Raw genomic sequence first — 20,908 nt, forward strand, 5'->3', positions numbered from 1 at the left:
TAATCAGGTTTAGTTGGATTAACATTTGCCTTTCAGTCAGGGAAGTGGAACTGCTCAACTATATCAGGCTCAAAGGGAAGCAGCCAGCCCTTACTGCTAGTATCAGTGTCTGTGCACTGAATGATTGTGTCAAACATAAGTCGGTGTTTGAAGTGTAAAAGTGAATGAATCCAAATAATGACGGAAATGAGCAAATGTATTAGTTTGCAAATAGTGTCATGACAAATCCTAGCCAGTGGAGCTGATGAGGCAACTTGTCCATTAATCACTGCTGTAAGTAATTGGCTTTATATCAGACATTTGAATTATGTAACTATTTTCTGCTCATTTCACAGGATAAATACTTCTGTTGCACACTAGAGACTCAATTTGCTGTAGTTTCAGAGACTCTTGAGATTGACCTCAACTCCTCACTGGCTGCTACTGAGGTGTTACTATTTACTCCAGAGACTGACACCTGTTCATGAGTTAAAAATAACTAATGTCTCAACTGACAGATCAGTAAAAAGTACTTGTTTTATCAAACCAGTAAATTTAACATTTTTTTGTTCACTTGTGGGACATGCGTGTCACTGGCTGAGCCAGCATTTATTGCCAATTCCTATTTACCCTTGAGAAAGTGGTGTTGAGCTGTCACCTTGAACTGCTGCAGTCCATGTTCTGTAGAGAGTCCCTCAATGCCATTACGAGGGGAGTTCCAGGGTTTTGACTCAGCGACAGTGAAGGAACGGTGATACATTGCCAAGGAAAGATAAACATAAGACTGAGGAGCAGTCCTGCAGCTGAGAGAGATTGATAATTACATTAGAAATGATTCATAAAGTTACTCAGAGATGATATTAAAAAGAACAACAAGGATTTTGGAGTCTCATTTAAAATAATACATATATTACTCAAGAGTTTCTGCTTAAATACCTTACCTGTAAATAATTGTAATTTGAGCTTGAATATAATGATCTGATGGTATGGCATTGTGGTTTCAAAGAGAACGAAACAGACATTTCGAATGTTCATCATTGAATTCAATTAGGGTGGAACACTTACCCTTTGATTTACTTTTAAACTCACTATATACATAATGGGGCTGTTTTATTTCACTTGGTTTTTCCTTTTGTATTTCAGTTGAAGATATTGGAAAAAGCCCAATCGATACCATTCCTGGATAAACTTTGATTTGCCAAATACATTTTAAAATTGAGTGGGACAATAAATAGCACTGGGATGTTGTGCAGTATGTACGATAGACCATGATACATTCTTTAGGCAGTATTGAGCCCATGTCTGGTATATAAATTGAAGATTACTTTGTAAAGACAATTGAAAGAAATAACTGGCAGTTTTAGAATAATATTTTTCAAGCATATGAATCAACCCCCATGAAGTAAGTTCTCAGAGTGGTTACCATTTCATCAATGCAACAAGTTACTAGCAGAGCATAAAGTGGGAGACAGGAATGTTTGGGAGAGAGCATGTTAAATTTGAATAATATGTAAATCTCATGCTCCTGCTTCTTGACCCCACCTCCGTCCCTCTTTTATTTCTGGCTTTATACTTCCTCAAAAGCATCTAACGTCTTCCAGCTCCAATGAGAGATTATCAACTTAAAAGATTGCCAGGACCTTCGGGCCAGATATGGGGTGGGAACAGAAACAGGCACTGACTGAATTTCCCACCTCCTAGCCATTTTGCTGAAGGATGGATTGAACAGGTAATTATTATCTGCCCAGTAAGGGTAGCTAGCACACAAAGCCAATTAAAGAACTAATTGGAAATCTGTAGCTCAGCCCCTTTAACCTGCCACCCCTCTTCATGACCTTGGAAGCATGGCAAATGCTTGGAGGGTTTACCTTCCATAGTGGTAGTCTGGCACTCATGTTTCCTAATGGGTTAATGCTAAGGAGTGCATTATGCTCCACCTAATACGGCGATGTCAAAGGGACTTAAGTGGGGAGAACAGCTCTCTACCTCAAAGGAGGCAAATCATTATCATCTCAGTCTCCTGATAGGGCAGAAGATGGGCAGTCAGATAGTTGGTGAAATGGGGAAATAATTGGGTGAGTGGGCTCTGGAGAGACCTCACCAATTAGGTTCTGGGTGAGAAAACCAATGGCTGACTTTCCTGACCCCCCTCAACTAAGGCCATTAAGTGGTCAATTAATGATCACTTAAGGGGCTCAAGATGCCACCTTCTCAATCTCCTGCCTCTCCAGTGGACAGGAAAGGTCCAACTGGGAAACCATGGTGATCTCCTCGGCAGGTTGGAGGGGAGGGGTGTGCCAATTGGCCTGATCTGTAGGCAGCTGAATCCATGAACGAGGGGTAAACGATATCCTCTCAAAGTCACCCCTCTGCCCTTGCCTCTGAACATCCCCTCTCCGTGATCCTCACCACATAAGATAGGTACAAAAAATACTTACTGTCTCACTGGTGGATCCCTCAAGGAATAGACCTGGACCAGCAGACTTTGGGAACCAGTAATTGCTGCCCTATGGTTGACCAGCAGCTTCTGATGCCCTGGATCACCAGTGTCAAGATCTGTTGTTCGCCGAGAAATTTGCCTAGCCTCACCTGTCAACTCCTGATGAGCTGATTGGTGTGTGAAATTGAACACGTTTCTTTGGTCAGGTGTGACCAAACAGAGCCAGATCCCACAACATTTGTTTAAATAAATAAGTCCAACCAATGTCTCTATAATAATGCCTACTTTAAAAAAAAACATTCATCCTTGGAACGTGGGCATTGTCAGCTGGCCAGAGAAGCTGTTGGTGAGCTGCCTTCTTGAACTGCTGAAATCCACTTGCAGTGGGTTGATTAACAATGCCATTAGGGATAGAATTACAGGATGTTGACCCAGCAATACTGAAGGAATGGTGCTATATTTCCAAGTCATAAGGACAACTTGCAGAGGTTCAAAATTGGTGCCAGGTTGCAGCACCCAATAGGATGTGAATTTGGAACAACATTTAATCTGGGCATCAGGACATCTGTGCCATCTCCAAGGATATTGCCAGACTTGCCAAGTATTTCCAGCATTTTGAGATTCACTGTAAGCGAAGTATTTAACTTTAGCAACAATGATGTTTTGAGATTTATCAATTTAATTACATTAACTTGTTTTCTGTGAACATTTTGCATTTTGCCAAGCCCAATCCTCCTTAGTCAGGTAATAACAGTTCTGCAAATGCAAACCTATTGCCTCCTTGAACAGGGACCACGCTGATATCCTTCTGTCACAGCCCTGCAATTGCTTTCTTCTTGAATGACTTACCATTCCCCTTTTGAAAGTCATGACTGAATATAACTCCATCACATTCTCAGGCAGTGCATTTCTGATCCTAACAACTCACTGCATTTAAAAAAAACTTTGTTATGCAATCAGCCTCAGCTTCTCCAATCTATCCACATAACTCCAGTCCTTTCTCACTCAAACCATTCTTGTATATCTTTTCTGCACCATCTCCAAAGTCTACAGCTCCTTCTCAAAATGGACAAGCAGAATTGGACACAATATTCTAGTTGGAGCTGAAACAGTATTTCCTAAATGCCCAACATAACTTCAGTCTTACGCTCAATGATTCTGTATATAACAACCCAGGACGAGGTTGGCTACAGGCCAAATGGCAGCAACTGACTTTACTGCTTCTCAGGTGGCTCCAAGCCCACAAAGGCGATTCTGTTTAGTCATTCCAGGTGACTCTATACAGTAGGTATTGCCAGCACATATCTCCTGCAAAAATGATTCTGCAGAGAAAGAAGTGTTCAATTTAATTCCTAATTTTGTTTTCTGGAACCCAGCTTACCTCATCTTTGAGGGGCTCTTGTTTTGTGGCAGTAGTGCCCCCACCACTGAGCAAGGACATCTGGGATCAAATTCTACTTGCACCAGAGATGTCATACCATGTTCGAACATGTTGATTAAAAATATCTATTGGTCACTTTTGAGGAAAACAATATTTCAATTCTTTACACATGGGAACTGACATTACTGCCCAATTACTGCACATGAGGTCATTCCATTTATACAAGATTGAGCATTTAATTTTAGCTCTTGCACATTCTCTGCAAGAACAATTAATTCTGGCAGTAAACTGAGCAGGGAAAATGGGTTCACTTGGGAAATCAGTGAGGAGCTGGCAAATTTTCCAACAAGTCAGTTCTTGGCCATGTGCGTCTATTTTGTGCTGGAGACACAGATGGAAGATTCCTGCAGTAATACATTTAGAACATTAGGGGGAATCTCATAGAAACCTGTAACATTCTGAAGGGCTTAGATTGGATAAATGTAGGATGGATGTTCCCACTAGCGGTCCAGAACCAGAGGTCACAGTCTAAGGATGTGGGGTAAGTCACTTAGGACTGAGATGAGGAGAAATGTCTTCACCCAGAAAGTGGTGAGCCTGTGGAATTCTCTGCTACAGAAAGTGGTTGAGGTCAAAACAAGTTTGATACAGTTCTTAAGGTTGAAGGGATCAAAGAGTATTGAGAGAAAGTGTGATGATATTGAACAGTGGAGCAGTGAAGGACTAAATGGCTTACTACTGCTCCTATATTCTTTGTTTCTATAATAGAGTCCCTCCTTCTTTGTAGATTTCCAGCCCTAAGGGTGGCTGAGGAGGCTACTTGGTTTCATTTCCTGATGATATCTTAAATAATTAAGATACAAATGAAATATTTGTGTGTTGAAGTTTGTCTCGGTCAATGGTTAGATACAGTAAGTAGCAGATTGCAGGTCATTATAAACTAAGCCTAATATTCAGTTCAGTTATAGTCACTGGATTAAATTTAAAGTGTCATGAATAGCCAGTAACCAATCTGATATTGTCCTTTGCCATCCTGCTGTTAGCTACACTGCTGCTTTTACAATGTGCGTCCCGAGTGACAATAGCAGCAGATGAGATGGACAGCTACTAAAGGCCTGAAGAAGGTAGTTCAGACACATACATGGCTGTAACAGGCTAGGAACTGGAATGGTCCAGCCCAGACTGCAACAGCTCACCATAGGCCTCAGCAGTTTGGCCAGCTTTATTGACAAGTGCTGACCAGAAAAGGAGGGGGAAGGAGGAGTAAAGCTGACATCCTGAGTGAGGCCAGTAGGTTCTATGATTCCCATACTACCATCTGGGGGTATCTACTCAGTCTGCCACTGGTGTATTGGAGGACATTTTGTTTCAGCAGCTGAGGAAGGCTGCAATCCTCTTTCAATGGAGGAGCCCAGAATCACCATGGCAGATGCTGCACTGCCATTGCAGCATTTTGTCATTCTATAAATGCTGTTGGGCGTTCTGCAGAAGACTGCAGTGAAACCTCAGCTAAGAGATGCTGCTACAATGTGGTCTCCACAGCTCACTGGATGTGAATGGCCAGCCGTTTTGTACTGAAGAGAAGAGGATTGGTTTCAGGCTTTGAGCCGATCTGTGGGTCAGGCTAAAGGGCAGACTCCTTCACTTTTCTAGCTGTGATCCATAAGTTTTCAGGCAGGCTGTCCATTGCAGCAGGAACTTGGTCTGTCAAACTTGTCAGCCTTTCTCTGCATTGGTAAGTGACGTCTCATGGTGCAGTGTAATATTCATGCCCTTGAGCCAGAAGTCCCACTTCAAGACTTGATGGCCATGGAAGATGCATTCATAACACATCCAAACAGTCTGATTATCAACCAGTGAGTGGTAGCAGTGAGAGAGACCCGAGGCCAAACTCTCCAAGCGGGCGGCACGGTGGCACAGTGGTTAGCACTGCTGCCTCACAGCGCCTGAGACCCGGGTTCAATTCCCGACTCAGGCGACTGACTGTGTGGAGTTTGCACGTTCTCCCCGTGTCTGCGTGGGTTTCCTCCGGGTGCTCCGGTTTCCTCCCACAGTCCAAAGATGTGCGGGTCAGGTGAATTGGCCATGCTAAATTGCCCGTAGTGTTAGGTAAGGGGTGTATGTAGAGGTATGGGTGGGTTGCGCTTCGGCGGGTCGGTGTGGACTTGTTGGGCCGAAGGGCCTGTTTCCACACTGTAAGTAATCTAATCTAATCTAATGTTAAAATATTCCACGGGTGCATTCTTGACAAAGTTTGACTCATCCAAACTTTTCAAAGTTATACCATTTATACTGTACTACCTTTCCCATACCAGTCTGCCCAATGTGCCTCATTCATCTTTGCCGTGCTTCTGCCCAGTTCACTATCCTTCCTGTGCCGTCCCGAAGCCTATTACTGTTCTGCACACTGTTGTTCATGATGATGCTTGATTTCTCATTAATCACAGAGAAATCATCCTGCATAAATAGGAACTGGAGCAGATGACAGCTCCCAAAAACACATCTAAATGTGTCTTTACAAATCATTCTGCCAACAGAAAATCCTGGAGAAAGAAAAGACACGCTGAGATCATGGAACAACGTTGACAAGAAGCAGCCAGGGAAATTGGGTCTGAGCACAGTTCGATGCTGTGCTGAGCTACTGCAAGCAGACTGACAAATCAAGTTGAGCCATTATTAGAAAGCAGTCTTCCGGTGATTCTTGAAACAATGCACTCTGAATACCAACTGAATATCTGCTGGACTCGAAGGATTTAAAAATGTAGAGAAAACCCTGAGCATATAATTCTAGGCTTGAGCAAGTAGTGGCTTGAACAAGTGATCAGAACCAATCCTATTGTACATCTGATTGCCCTCTTACCCTGTGCCAAAAGTTCATATGTTTCCATCCAGAAAATATTGCTCCTTTTTCCTTTAATTGGTAAATGTGATTACCGAGGGCTATCTGTCAGATGACTCAATATGGCTAAGTCTGGGCAATGGACTAACAGGCCTAGGGAACAACTCAAAAAGAATGTTCAACATTTTAATCTTATTGTTCAAAGGTAGATGTTCTGTGGAGAGACATGCTGTCATGTTTACATACAAGAGCAAAAAGGAAAGGAGGCACCAAGAGGGTTCCACCATTCGAAACTGGAAACATCGGAATAGGAATCTACTTTAGCCAGTATTGTGGAAACAGAAATTATTACGTGATGTTTAGTTATAAGTGCTGCCTGGTTTTAAAGAGTATGACTATATGTGCTGGGCATAGAACAGAACATTCTTGGCAGGTCAGGTGGAGAGAAAAATTAAGTTATCACATTTCTGTTGGTGTTTGGAAGAATTTGGATATTTCTGTCATGAATCACAGCAAATTATCATACAGTACAGCAAGCAATTAGAAAGGCAAATGGTACCTTGGCATTTGTTTCAAAAGGTTGGTGTGTAACAGTAGGGAAGTCTTATTGTGATTGTATGAGCTTTGAAAAGGTGCTGAGATGCCATTATAGAGTTTTGGTCTGTTTACTCAAAGAAGGATATACTTGGATTTAGATGAGGTACAGCATAGTGGGTCAGTGGTCAGCACAGCTGCCTCACAGCACCAGGGCACTGGGTTCAGTTCCAGCCTTGGGTCACTGAGTATGTAGTGTTTGCACATTCTTCCTGCGTTTGTGTGGTTTTCCTAGGGGTGCTCTGATTTCCTTCAAACAGTCCAAAAATGTGCAGGTTAGGTGAATTGGTCATGGGAAATTGCCTTGTAGTGCCCAGGGATGTGTAGGTTAGGTGTGGTTATCCAGTGTTACAGGGATGGGTCTGGTTGTGATGCTCTTCAAAGCATCAGTATATACTCGGTGGGCCAAATGGTCTGCTTCCACACTGCAGGGAATCAGTGGAGGTGTAACAATAGTTCATTACGTTGATCCCTAGGGTGAGAAGGTTAGCTTTTGATAAGAGGTTAAGTAGAATGGGCATATCCTTTAGAATCTTGAAAAATGAGAAGTGATCTTATTGAAATATCTAAAATTTGTTGAGGGCTTCACAAAGTAGACTGTTTCCCCAAACTCAAAAGTATGGAGCTTGGGTTACAATCCAAGATAATGGGCCAGCCTCATGTGCCTGAGTTGAGGATAAAGTTCTTCATTCAGAGGGTTGTGAATCTTTAGACTTCCCTGCTCCAGAGAGCAGTAGGTGTACAGTTGAAGAGTTGATTCAAGATTAAGATCGATAAGATTTTTGAGGACTAAAGGAAATGAGAATAGGCTGGGAAAGTGAACCTTATGTAGAAGTTCGGGTATGTTCTTAGTGAATGGCAGGCTGAGTATGGCCTATTCCTTATACATCTTAAATTCTTCTTCAGTCAGCATAACAATTTATAAGTAAATAGAAAGCTAAGGATAAAGGGGTGGGATGCAATGAAGGAAGGAATAAAGAGAAGGTCCATGATTGGGTGGAAGGAAGGAAGGAAGGAAGGATCAGTGACAAAAGGGTTAAGGATAAAGGCAAAGATGTTAATCATGGAATAAGGAAAGAAATAAAGTGTCTAGAGCAATGCTTCCCAATTTTGTTTTTCCCTATTCTTGACTCCTTATTGATACTTGATGACTGTGACCCCAGAGATCTGTCTGGGTGCAGGAAGCTGTCTACATTGCTGGATTTTAGAAAGTACTTACCCTTCTCACTGGTTGTTTCTGAAAAGGAGTCAGGCTTCCGAGAGCAGCTAGTTAGACCATACTCACTTTTTAAAAATGCAAGGATTTAAAGTGGTCTTGTAACTGTTAACACTCAGTCAGAGCTCTATGGCAACCATTGCTGCCGTGGAGTTTGCAACCTCAAAATTTCAGCTCATGGTCCCAGCAGCTGTGGAATTCCACCAGCCTACACTCAGTCTGGAAAAGGTGTGAGTAGCAACAGGAGAATGCACATTAGCACATGCAGTGTGGAAAAATGGCAGCAGGAATTATGACCTGAAACTGATTAGCTCAAATATTGTGTTTGAAACGTTGTCAACAGCTTAATCTGAAGATGATATTCTGTTGCTTTCCATTAAGGTGCATTGGACCAGTGTAAGAGAATGTGAACACACAGGTCAGTCTTCTAATGGGACAGAGAATTTAAAATAGCAAGCAAACCCAAGTCCAGGCTACACTGCAAACTGAGCAGAGGTGCTCCATGTAGCAGTTGCCTTCTACATTGGTTCTTTCCAAAGTACAGGAGGCAGTACCAATACAGCATAAAGTAAATAATTATTTTACTTCAGCAAGGTATTTGAGGCCTAAAATTATGGGAAGAGATGAGGAGGAAGATGTCCAGGCAGAAAGTAGCCTCATAAACTATACGATGGGAATCCTCTGTTGAGTAAAAGGAACAACACCGTGAAAGAAATAGTGTGGAAAGTCGTCAGGACAGGTGCATTAGAAAATGTTTAAGAATACTTGAAGGGTATGGGAGGAAGTGTAATGAAGGTACCTATCAGACTGACAGGCTTTATAGCAGACAGAGGGAACGGTCTATCCCCAGAACTGGGATTGAGAAGTAGACAAAGTCAGGTGAAGAGCCAGAGATGAACCATGGTAAGGCAATGGAGGAATGGAAATCAGAAGCAAAGGACATAAACAACAGAACTAGAGCTGAAGTTGACTAGACACCACTGGGAATTCTCAAGTACAGAATAATATTTGGAGACCATGTAGCCTTCCAAAACAAATTAGATTTATACTTGGCTTCATTTTACACACTTACTCAAATTCCATGTAAATAATGGCTGGTGCTCACAACTTAGACCTCAGTCACTGTAGCTATAAAGCAACAGATACCTGAGGGTTATAAACACCTTTCTAGTAAATTGATGCTCTGTGAAGGGATATGGTGTATGATTTAATTGTATTGGCTTCATGATAAGGAAATTTTGAGCACTTTGTTACTGCCAGAACATGAAGTTCAGGCTCCAATAACCATCTGGAAAAACACTTCCAGTAAATAAACTGTACTAGTAGTTGCACTTGTGGCATCAACCCACTCCATGGGGAATCTTTCCTTATCGAAAAGGATGCAGTTAGAAAAGAGAACTGGTTATTAGAATAAAGTTTCAGTCTTGAGAGGCAGTTGGAAACCTATAGGAGCCATTGAATAAGGTTACTGAGAAAGGATCCATCCACCAGGATAACTGGGCACTAACATTGCCCTTCTCTTTGCAGAGTATAATGTTAGTATTTCTATATTTTAAGAAAACCTGTTGCAACTGAAAGAGTTGTGCAATGATATTTTTCTATAAATGGCATAATTAAATTTCTAAAACCTGAACTGGAGCCTGGTCTGTATTCAAAATACCTAACATAGTTCCAAGATGTTTTCGAGCAATTGCAATTTTCCATTAGTTTTCAATCTATAAATGTATTTGGATTCTTAACATTAATGTTTGTGTTCCTGTAAGTACCATCCAAGTCTTGTAAGGAGGGAGCTTTTGCACATGATTCATGTGACCCAACACAGAAATATTTATGAATGAGTATTCTCATACACGTATTGTAAATATCCCAGAGCTGCTTCTTGGCCAAGTTTATCAATTATTGGATACCCAATGGCAATTTTCAAGATTTGCATTTGACTCTATACACTGTGATGCTCATAAAATTAAAGTTGATAACAGCACTGTCCAACCATCTCAACTTAATCTGTATCTGGCACTTAATCTGCAATTTTTAATTTTTATTTGCACATGCTTCAGTCTGGAAGGAAACGTTCCGTTTATTTGTAACATTATCTTACAAATTAAGCACTCTCTTTGTGTTATCTCTCATGTTGACACCATTTCCTGAGTTACTGAAGCTGTTGCTGAGTGAACCTCTGCTATGCTACTCTATAAATAAATTTTAGGACTGACATTAAAAAATGGTAGATGGTGATAACTCAGTGGTTTGACCCTTTTTCTCGTAGGAAAGGACCAACAAAGGACCAGGAATCTTCCCTTGATGGTACTGTGCTATACAGGCCAACAGTTTGCCAACAGCACAGTGGATTGGAACTACTAGCACAACTACTGATAAAATTTATTTACTACAATGTTTTTCCAGATGATTATCAAAGCCTGACCTACAGGTTCTGGCAGTAACGAAGTGCTCCAACTGTCAGCTTCTACTATTTCCTTAATGTGAAGTCAGTAAAATTGAAGCATATAGTGTCCCTTCATAGAAAGTCAAAGTACTAGACGTGTATCCGTAACCTTCAGACATTAATTGCATAATAGGTATGGTATGCAAACTCTAAGCTGTAAGTGTTAGCCACTTTTTAGCATGGAGTTTGAGTAAGTGTGTAAAATGGAGCCACATATACTAAACAAGGAACGCAACATCAGTTAGCCAGCAGTCTCTGCTAGATTACTTGCAAGATATACACCAAATTAAAAATTACTCTGACTGATTTTCACATGGCACTAACTGCAGGTTGAAGGGTGAAAATCAATCCCAAGCTAATGAGACCCACTATGGTCTCTGTCAATGCTAAGACAAATGCTCTTTGTTCAACACTGCCAGCCCACTAACAGCAAATACAAGAGTTTAACAGCAAAGCTCTTTACCACAGACAATCAGTCATGTGCAACAGATAAACATTTAAAAATACTTTGGCACTGTCCTGAAATCACAAACAGCAGATCAAGGATTCAGGGCTTGTCATGAAGCCAAGCTAAGAAAGCCAAAGAACATTCAGTTCTCTGCTAAGCCAGGAGAATATACTATCAAGGGAGGTAACAATTAATAAACTGAAGTGAGTATCTGTGGTCCAAATTCAACACACTTTTATTGCAACTACTTAAATTTATTTTTAATTCTTTTAATGTAGAACATACACATTGAAGCACCATTTACAGGTCAACCCACAAACTTTAGTAAATATCACATAATTCATCAAAAAAAATTGACATACTAAACATATTCTGAGACTGTGCCCTCTGGTCCTAGATGCCCCCAAGAGGAGAAACTTATGGAGCCAATGACAGGACCACAAACAATGAGTGAGGGGACCCATATTTATTTTACACTTGGGGCACATTTAAGACGCACCCTACTTAAATTTTGCAAGATGATCTGGGACCAAATGAGTTCTATGAAAAATCTTTAACTGCGTGGCCTGGGTCCTATTACATAATGAAATCTTCCTTGCATTCTCACAAAAGTACTCCCAAGTTTCCAGAGTGATCTCCACCCCTAAGTGTCTTTCCCAGACCTCCTGTAATCGCTCAATGTGACCCGAGGAACCTTCCCCCAACAAAGAATAGAGAGTACTCATTGAAAGAGAGCTCAGCCTGAAACATCCTCTTTTCCGCATCAGATCTATAACACTCAGTCAGAAATGTAGTCTTTTTTCAGATAAAATCTCTGATCTGAAAAAATGGAAGAGCTCCCTACTCAATACTCCATACTTATGAGTTATTTGATCAAATGACATCAATGTTTCATCTTCAAACAGGTTACCCAAACAAGAGACTTCCCTATCTGCCCAGGATTTAAACCTGGGATCCATTGTCCCTGGCCGGAAACCTAGCATACCATCTATGGGAGTATGGAAAGATGTTTTAAACACATTAATCTCCATCTGTCTCATTGCCCACCATATCTTGACAGTATTAATAACTATTGGATTACAGCAATTGTCGGCAACTGTCCTCATTTTGTCCAGAGCAACAGGTTAATAAGAAGACACTTTGCCTGGGAGGCCTCAATGTCCAACCATATCAAAATTTGCTGGAATTAATGTTGATGAAGCACATAAGAAGCCTATGTACCAAACATCTAGTAGTATTGGCACTTCTAGTTGAGGAAAGCTCTGTCCAATGTTTTAAGGTATGCAGAAAGTCAAAGTACAGCTCTTTAATTAGAAAATTGCAAGAGAATTCTCATAAAGGAACTGAGCTATAGGAAGTGGGTCCTCTTGAACACTGAGTATCTCAGCTTCCAGTAATGGCATCAATCACAGCCCATGGAGACTTGGAGGTGGTGGCAACTAATCAATGCATGGTAAAAATTTATTGTGTACCCAGGTGTTCGGTAACACAATATTTCTAAGTGTGGACGTATCAGGAAATTAAGCCTTTTTCTTCTTTGGGTATCTTCATCAACCTTTTCAATCTCAATCTCACAAACTGTAAAGGAAAGCTTCAGAATACTTTGCCACTTACGTTTCACTGGATGATGTATTATTTTCCCATAATATTTGTTGTGAACAAAACACGTGGAATAAGGAGGCTTTGGCAAAATATCATTTTAGCTTTCCTATCACTGTCTTAGATTTGATCAGATTACTTACAGTGTGGAAACAGGCCCTTCGGCCTAACAAGTCCACACCAACCCACCAAAGCGCAACCCACCCAGACCCATTCCCCTACATTTACCCCTTCACCTAACACTACGGGCAATTTAGCATGGCCAATTCAGCCACCCTGCACATTTTTAGACTGTGGGAGAAAACCGGAGCACCCAGAGGAAACCCACGCAGACACGGGGAGAACGTGCAAACTCCACACAGTCAATCGCCTGAGGTGGGAATTGAACCCAGGTCTCTGGTGCTGTGAGGCAGCAGTACTTACCACTGTGCCACCGTGCCACCTGTCTTGAGCCCATTCAATTTACAGAAAGAAGTGAACTGAAATGAATTAGACATCTTGGACTTGGAAGCAGAAGCTAAACAGCAGAGTCAACTAAATAGGCACTCGAGGAGGAGTAGACCATTCAGCCTTCTCAAGCTTGCTCGATCATTCAATAAAATCATGGCTGATTAGACAACTGCACATTCTTGCTTACAACAACAATCTTACACCCAATTACTGAACAAGAATCTATCTACCTCTGTCTTCAAATTATTCAAAGACTCTGCTTCCAGCACATTTTGAGAAACACTATTCCAAAGACTCTGGGGGGGATAAAATCTCCTCAACTCTTTCTTAACTGGGTAACTCCCTGGTCAAACACTGTTCCCTGGTTCTACACTCACCTGACAGAAGAAGCAAGCTTTCGATGTACAATCTGTCAATACCACTCAAGATCTTATATGTTTTAATTAAGTTGTGTCTTATTCTTTCAAATTTCAGTGAACAAAATCTCAACTTGTCCAACTCTTCCTCATAAGACCATTCCAGTTATTAGTGTAGTAACCTTCAATGACCTGCTTCCAATGCATTTGCAATCTTCTTTAAATAGGGAGACCAATACAGAACAAATTGCTCCAGATGTTGTTATCTCACCCATGCCTTGTACAACTGAAACATAAGCTTCATACCTTTGAAAGCATATTCTCCATTTGGCTTACATGCTTTATTGACCTAAATTAACTAGGAAATTTCTTGAATAGTTGCCTACGTATGTTGTTGATGACCAAGATCCTTGATATTGTGATTTTGGGTGCATTATTATAGAATGTTAAGAGTAACTGAATTCAAAATGGCAAAATCAAAGCTCTGTAACACAGATGAATCACAAGTAAAAAAAACACATTGTTTAATGAATCATTCTTCTATATCAGTGATTCCAAAGTTTTTCAGTAACATGGCATACCTCGATGAGACAAACAATTCCATAATACATCTACTTTTCTCAGTTGAATTGATTACTCATAAATGTTGCATTTGCTTGCATTTGCTATGGTCATTGTCTTACAAGAGACGTCTGCAACAGTGGACATATACGTTAAAGAAGGATCAAATGCTTAAATGTTTCATATTTCATAATGACACATTTTCAAAATCTGCTTAATTCAAATATTTCTAACTATTCATGAATCTGTTCCACATACTGCATTGAATTCAATGAATCACAGCAAAACACAAAGTACAAAGTACAGTAAATTGCAATTTACCAGGTTTACAGAAACGTGGTTCAACCAGTGAAAAAGAATAAGAAATTGGAACAGGTAAAGGCTCTTCAGACCATCAGGCCTGCTCTGTTGTTCAATTGGCTCATGGCTGCTCCGACAATCCTCATATCTGCTTTTCTATCCTTTCTCTGTAACTTTTCACTCCCCCCACCTCTTGACCTCGATCAAGAATCTATCTATCTCAGCCTTAAACATACAGAAGGACTCCCCCCAATAACTCTCTATGGCAAGGAGTTCCTAAGACTCACAACCTTCCGAGAGAAGAAATTCCTCCTTATCTCAGTCTTAAATTGCCACCTTTATTCTGAGACTGTGCCCTCTGGTCCTATATGCCCCTATGAGGGGAAACATCCTCTCAACATTTGCCCTGTCAGGCCCCTTAAAAATCCTATATGTTTCAATGAGATCACCTCTCATTCTTCCGAGTGGAGAGTGCTAACCTGTTTAGCCTTTGCTCATAATACAAGCCCTCTACACTAGGGATCATTTAGTAAACCTTCTCTGAACTGCCTCCAATGAAACAATATCTTTCCTACCTTTATCTTCCAATCCCCTTCAATAAAGGTCCAACATTCCATTCACCTTCCTGATTATCTGCTGTACTTGTGTACCACCTTTCTGCGTTTTATGTACAAGTACTTCCAAGTCCCTAAGTGATGCAGCCTTCTACATTTACTTAATTTAAATTATATTCTTCCAAAATGAGCAGCTTTACATTTTTTCACATTATACTCCACCTGCAAACATTAGCCTGCTTAATTAATCTATCAATATCACTCTGTAAACTATTTGTACCCTCTCACAACTTGTCTTTCCATTTATGTTTTGTCATCTAAAAGGTTGGTTACAGTACATTCACTTCCTTCCTCCAAGTCATTACTACTGTAAATAATTGCAGTCCCAGCACTGATTCCTGTGGAACCCCACTGGTCACAGGTCACCAATCTGAAAACCAAAACTTCATCCCTTTAGTGTGGGCGCAGACCATTATGATCTGAAGAGGAATTTATGAAATTCATAGAATTCATGAATTTTGTTCACATGAAATTCCTATGGCAGGAAATATAGGAAAATGCCTTATATAGAGAAGACTACACAAAGACATAGTGCACTTCTGTAAAGCACTGTCTTCCTGTCAGGTAGTAGGAAAACCTCAATATGTAGTTAGTCTAGCACTTTTGATACTCTCACCAGTTACTGAAGAACCAAAGTGTCGGTAGTTTGTGTGGGACGATTTGCAAAAGTAGAAGCAAGATATGAGTATATCCCATTATGGACATGACAAACCTGATTTCCAGAAACTGTCTGTTAAGGACCATTACACATAAGGTAGTAGTGGAAATCTTAACTCAGTGTTTTACTTGTTATGGCCTACCTGTTGGAATATAATCAATGCTAACTTGATGTTTCAAGTCAATCATTAGCAGCTTGGGTATAAAACAATTGTGGTCAAGTGCCACTATCCACAGATATAGGAAGCTTTGGAGATGTACCACCAGACTTTGAAACTATGGTGAGTCCTATTGTGACAAAAAGCCACAGGATAGGGAGAAAGGATTAGATTTCTTACTATTTGCTATCAGATGAATCCTCAAATGAATCTACTGGGTTTAGTCCCTTTGAATTTATGTACAGTCAGGATGTACAATGGCATTAAAATTGATTAGGGAAATATTATTGAGACAAAAAAATGAATCCTCAATGTTGAAGTACATATCAATTTTTCGATAGTGATTCACAGGTCCATGTGACAGGAAGTATTGCACTGTAGAAAACAAAATTGTGGGATTATTATTGGCTGTTGAACATTATGAAGTCTATGTGCAATTTAATAACAAAGCAACATTAATTTACACTGACCATATAACTTGTTGTCAATCATTGAAAAATTTTAAACTTGAAATGAGAGACTATTCAGATGGAGTCTATAGATTCAACCAATTATTGTTAAGATTATTAATTTTGCTGGAAAATGTAAAAAATAATATGCCAACGACATTATCAGCAAAGGTTCTGGAATGTAAGGAGATCAGAGAACAGACACAAAAGTGAGATCTTATTGAATTGTGTGGACTATTGAACTGGGTTTCCCCTGTCTTATTTTCTCCACCTATAATATCCACATATATTTGGTTGTGTTAGTATGGCAGTGTAGGGGGTCAAGAAGGGATTAGAGTTTTAGCTAATAAAGTTCAAAGTTGGTAATTCAAGATATTGTTTGCCTGTGATTAGAACTTATTTCTTTGTAATGAATAATAGTTTCTAGTTAAGTACAAGAAACTGATCAGTATTTTCTGTTAACCTGAGTTCATCAGGCAGGAATATTGGGGGTGTTGAGTAATTTGAATAAATCTTTAACTTTTTTTGATGAACCCAGGAGTACTAGGGCTTGAGAATTAAAGCACTTGTCCAATTGGGTCATAAGAGTATATTGTTATCTCCCCAAAGTTAAAATTATATCCCCAATGTTTTATTGGAGCTACCTACATGCAAATTGCATTTCCAGTAATAATACTGTATAGTGATTGCACTTCAAAGGTGCTCTGTTGGTTGTAACCACTTTGGAACATCCTGAGCTGATGAAAGGCATTGATTTGTCGTACGATTGGCAGCAAAATTCATAAACTGCTCCTATTCAGTGATCATCTAAGTATATACCAACATTGTAAATATGGGCAACCATTGAAAAACCTGCTCATAACAATTCACAACCTCCTTGACCTGTAGAATGTGGCTGTCATCACAATATGTGGAAGAGTTTTAGAATTAATACCTACCATGTCAGTGTTCCTTCCTGCAGTGCTGATTCTGTTGCTATTTTCCATTTTCATTTTCATCTTGTACTGCATCATGGGCTTGCACACGCTGATGCATTATTTTTGAAATCCTGGGAGAGATATTTATACCGTCCCTAACCAGTTGCAGTAATGAGAGGTGTGGTTTCAAGATATGAACGATTCTTCTAGCTTTATTACAACTTCTGTTTCTATTCAACAAATAGGTTTTTGCGTCCCTGGCACCCTGTCTTCCATCCTTCACAAAAACGATGATGGAAAAAGCCTCGAAATCGAATCAAAGTGACATCCTCCATTATTTCATTCTGCACTGTTGGGTTGCATTCTTTGTTGATTGAAATTTATTTATAAAATCTTTAAATCAATTAAGGAAGAGACGTTTTTCTTTACTCTTTCACAGAATGAAGATAGTCCGGCTAGGCCAGCATTTGTTGCCAATCCCCAATTTTCTGTGAACTGGGTGGTTTGCCAGGTCTTTTCAGACAGCATTTAGGAGTCAAGCACAATGTTGTAGATCACGTGTCGGCCTAATCAGGTTATTAAGTATATTCAATGGTGAGATAGACAAATTTTCATGTGTAATGGATTCAAACAAACAATCAGCAAGGGGAAAAGGCAGAAAAGTAGAGTTGATCAGATCAGTCTTGATCTTGTTAAATAGTGAATCCAAATCAATGGGACAAATGGTCTACGTTTGCTCCTACATTTTATGGTTTTCCCTGAAGGTTATTAATAAACCGAATGGGTTTTTATTGATAATTGACAATGTTTCATGGGTACCATGACTGAAACAAATCCGGATATATTAATCGAGTTTAAATTCCATCAGCTACTGCAATGAGATTTGAACCAAGTCCTGAGAACATCAGTCTTTGCAGTGATGTGGTGTAGTAATTCAGAGACCCAGGCTACAGGTATTAGAATTAGAATCAGGCTTATTGTCACATGTACTCAAGTAGAAGGGATACAAGGTTGCCATATCCAGTGCCATCTTAGGTATAAAGATACTTAGATACAAAATCTTGGGTATAAATTAGAAAAACAAAAAAATTAAGTTAAAAGGTCAACATTACAATCCTTATGAAGCTAGGTACAAAGATTGGGGCTCAATTTAAGTATGGTGTGAGCTCTACAAACAGGATGGTCTACACCTGAACCAGGGTGGGGGGAAACCAATATCCTGGGGGAATTTGTTAATGCTCTTTGGGATGGTTCAAATTAATTCAGCAGCAGGATGGGAACCTAAATTGTAGTTCCAATGTCAAGGAGGTTGAGAGTAAGGAGGTCAGAAATGAGATTTCAAGATCACAAGAGTTCACTAGCAAGCAGGAAGGTGGTTTGAAGTGTGTCTATTTCATTGTCAGGAGCATTTGAAATAAGGTGGATGAACTTGCAGCATGAGTTGGTACCTGGGACTATAGTGTTGCAGCCATTTCATGACATGAGTAGAGCAGGACCAGGAATGGTTGTTGCAGGTTCCAGGATATAGATGTTTTAGTAAGAACAGAGAAGATGGTAAAAGAGGGGAAGGTGTGGTATTGTTAGTCAAGGACAATATTACGGTGGCAGAAAGAATGTTTGAGGACTCGTCTGCTGAGGCAGTTTGGGCTGAGTTTAGAAACAGGAAAGGAGAGGTCACCCTGTTGGGAGTTTCCTATAGGGCACCAAATAGTTCCAGAGATGTAGAGGAGAGGATAGCAAAAATGATTCTGGATAGGAGCGAGAGTAACAGGGTAGTTGTTATGGGGTCTTTAACTTTCCAAGTATTGACTGGAAATACTATAGTTTGAGTACTTTAGATGGTTCAGTTTTTGTCCAATGTGTGCAGGAGAGTTTCTTGACACTATGTAGATAGGCTGACAAGGGGCAAGGCTACATTGGATTTGCTACTGGGTAACGAACCCAGCCAGGTGTTAGATTTGGAGGTAAGTGACAGTGACCACAATTCAGTTATGTTTACTTTAGCAATGGAAAGCGAGAGAGATATACTGCAGGGCAAGAAATAGTGCAGGGAGAAAGGTGATTATGATGCACTTAGGCAAGATTGAGGATGTATAGAATGGGGAAGGAAACTGCAGGGGATGGGCATAATTGAAATTGGAGCATATTCAAGGAACAGCTACTGCATGTCATTGATATGTATGTGCCTGTCAGGCAGGGAGGAAGTGGTCAAGTGAGGGAGCTGTGGTTTACTGAAGTTAAATCTCTTGTGATCAGGAGGAAGAAGGCTTATGTGAGGATGAGATGTGAAGGCTCAGTTAGGGTGCTTGAGAGTTACAAGTTAGCCAGGAAAGACCTAAAGAGAAAACTAAGAGGAGCCATGAGGGGACATGAGAAGTTGTTGGCGGATAGGTTCAGGGTAAACCCTGAGGCTTTCTATAGGTATATCAGGAATAAAAGAATGACTAGAGAAAGATTAGGGCCTGTCAAGGATAGTAGTGGGAAGTTGTGCATGGAATCGGAGGAGTTAGGGGAAGCACTAAATGAATATTTTTCATCAGTTTTCACACTGGAAAAAGAAAATGTTGCCGAGGAGAATACAGAGATATAGGCTACTAGACTAGATGAGATTGATGTTCACAAGGAGGAGATGTTAACGATTCTGGAAATTGTGAAAAGAGATAAATCCCCGGGCCGGATAAATCCCATCCAGCCCGGGGACTTATTCTAGGATTCTGTGGGAAGCCAGGGAGGAGATTGTAGAGCTTTTGGCTTTGATCTTTATGTCATCATTGTCTACAGGATTAGTGCCAGAAGACTGCAGGATAGCAAAATGTTGTTCCCTTGTTCAAGGAGAGTAGAGACAACCCTATTAGTTATAGACCAGTGAGCCTTACTGCAGTTTTGGGTTCAGTGTTGGACAAGGTTATAAAAGATAGGATTTATAATCATGTAGAGAGGAAGAAGTTGATTAGGGATAGTCAACACAGTTTTGTGAAGCGTAGGTAATGCGTCACAAATCTTATTGAGTTATTTGAAATGGTGATCATGAGATGGATAAGTGTAAAGTGGTCGAGATGGCGTATTTGGATTTCGGTAAGGCTTTTGCTAAGGTTCCCTATGGTAGGCTATTGCACAAAATACAGAGGCCTGGGATGGGAGGTGACTTACATAGAACATAGAAAAATACAGCGCAGTACAGGCCCTTCGGCCCTTGATGTTGCACCGATCCAAGCCCACCTGATCTACACTACCCCGCCCCACTTTCCTCCATATGCCTATCCAATGCCCGTTTAAATGCCCATAAAGAGGGGGAGTCCACCACTGTTACTGGCAGGGCATTCCATGAATTCACGACTCGCTGAGTAAAGAATCTACCCCTAACATCTGTCCTATACCTACCACCCCTTAATTTAAAGCTATGCCCCCTCGTAATATCTGACTCCATACGTGTAAAAAAGTTCTCATGGTCAACCCTATCTAAACCCCTAATCATCTTGTACACCTCTATCAAGTCACCCCTAAACC

General features: G+C 40.4%; 1 protein-coding gene across 2 annotated transcripts in view; it reads right to left on the reverse strand.

Moving 5' to 3' along the window:
• Positions 1 to 742: 742 nt before the first annotated feature.
• Positions 743 to 20,908, reverse strand: part of LOC132823983 (estradiol 17-beta-dehydrogenase 2-like) — a 91,330-nt gene continuing 71,164 nt past the window's right edge. Inside the window, exon 6 of one of the 2 annotated variants that reach the window (XR_009645620.1) lies at positions 743 to 782. The gene's annotated coding sequence lies outside the window, so the exon portion shown is untranslated. Of the gene's footprint in view, positions 783 to 16,384; positions 16,411 to 20,908 lie in introns of those variants that run through there. The other variant, XR_009645621.1, reaches the window with a different exon arrangement.

This window comes from Hemiscyllium ocellatum, chromosome 17, assembly GCF_020745735.1.
Source record: "Hemiscyllium ocellatum isolate sHemOce1 chromosome 17, sHemOce1.pat.X.cur, whole genome shotgun sequence".
NCBI classification, from domain to species: domain Eukaryota; kingdom Metazoa; phylum Chordata; class Chondrichthyes; order Orectolobiformes; family Hemiscylliidae; genus Hemiscyllium; species Hemiscyllium ocellatum.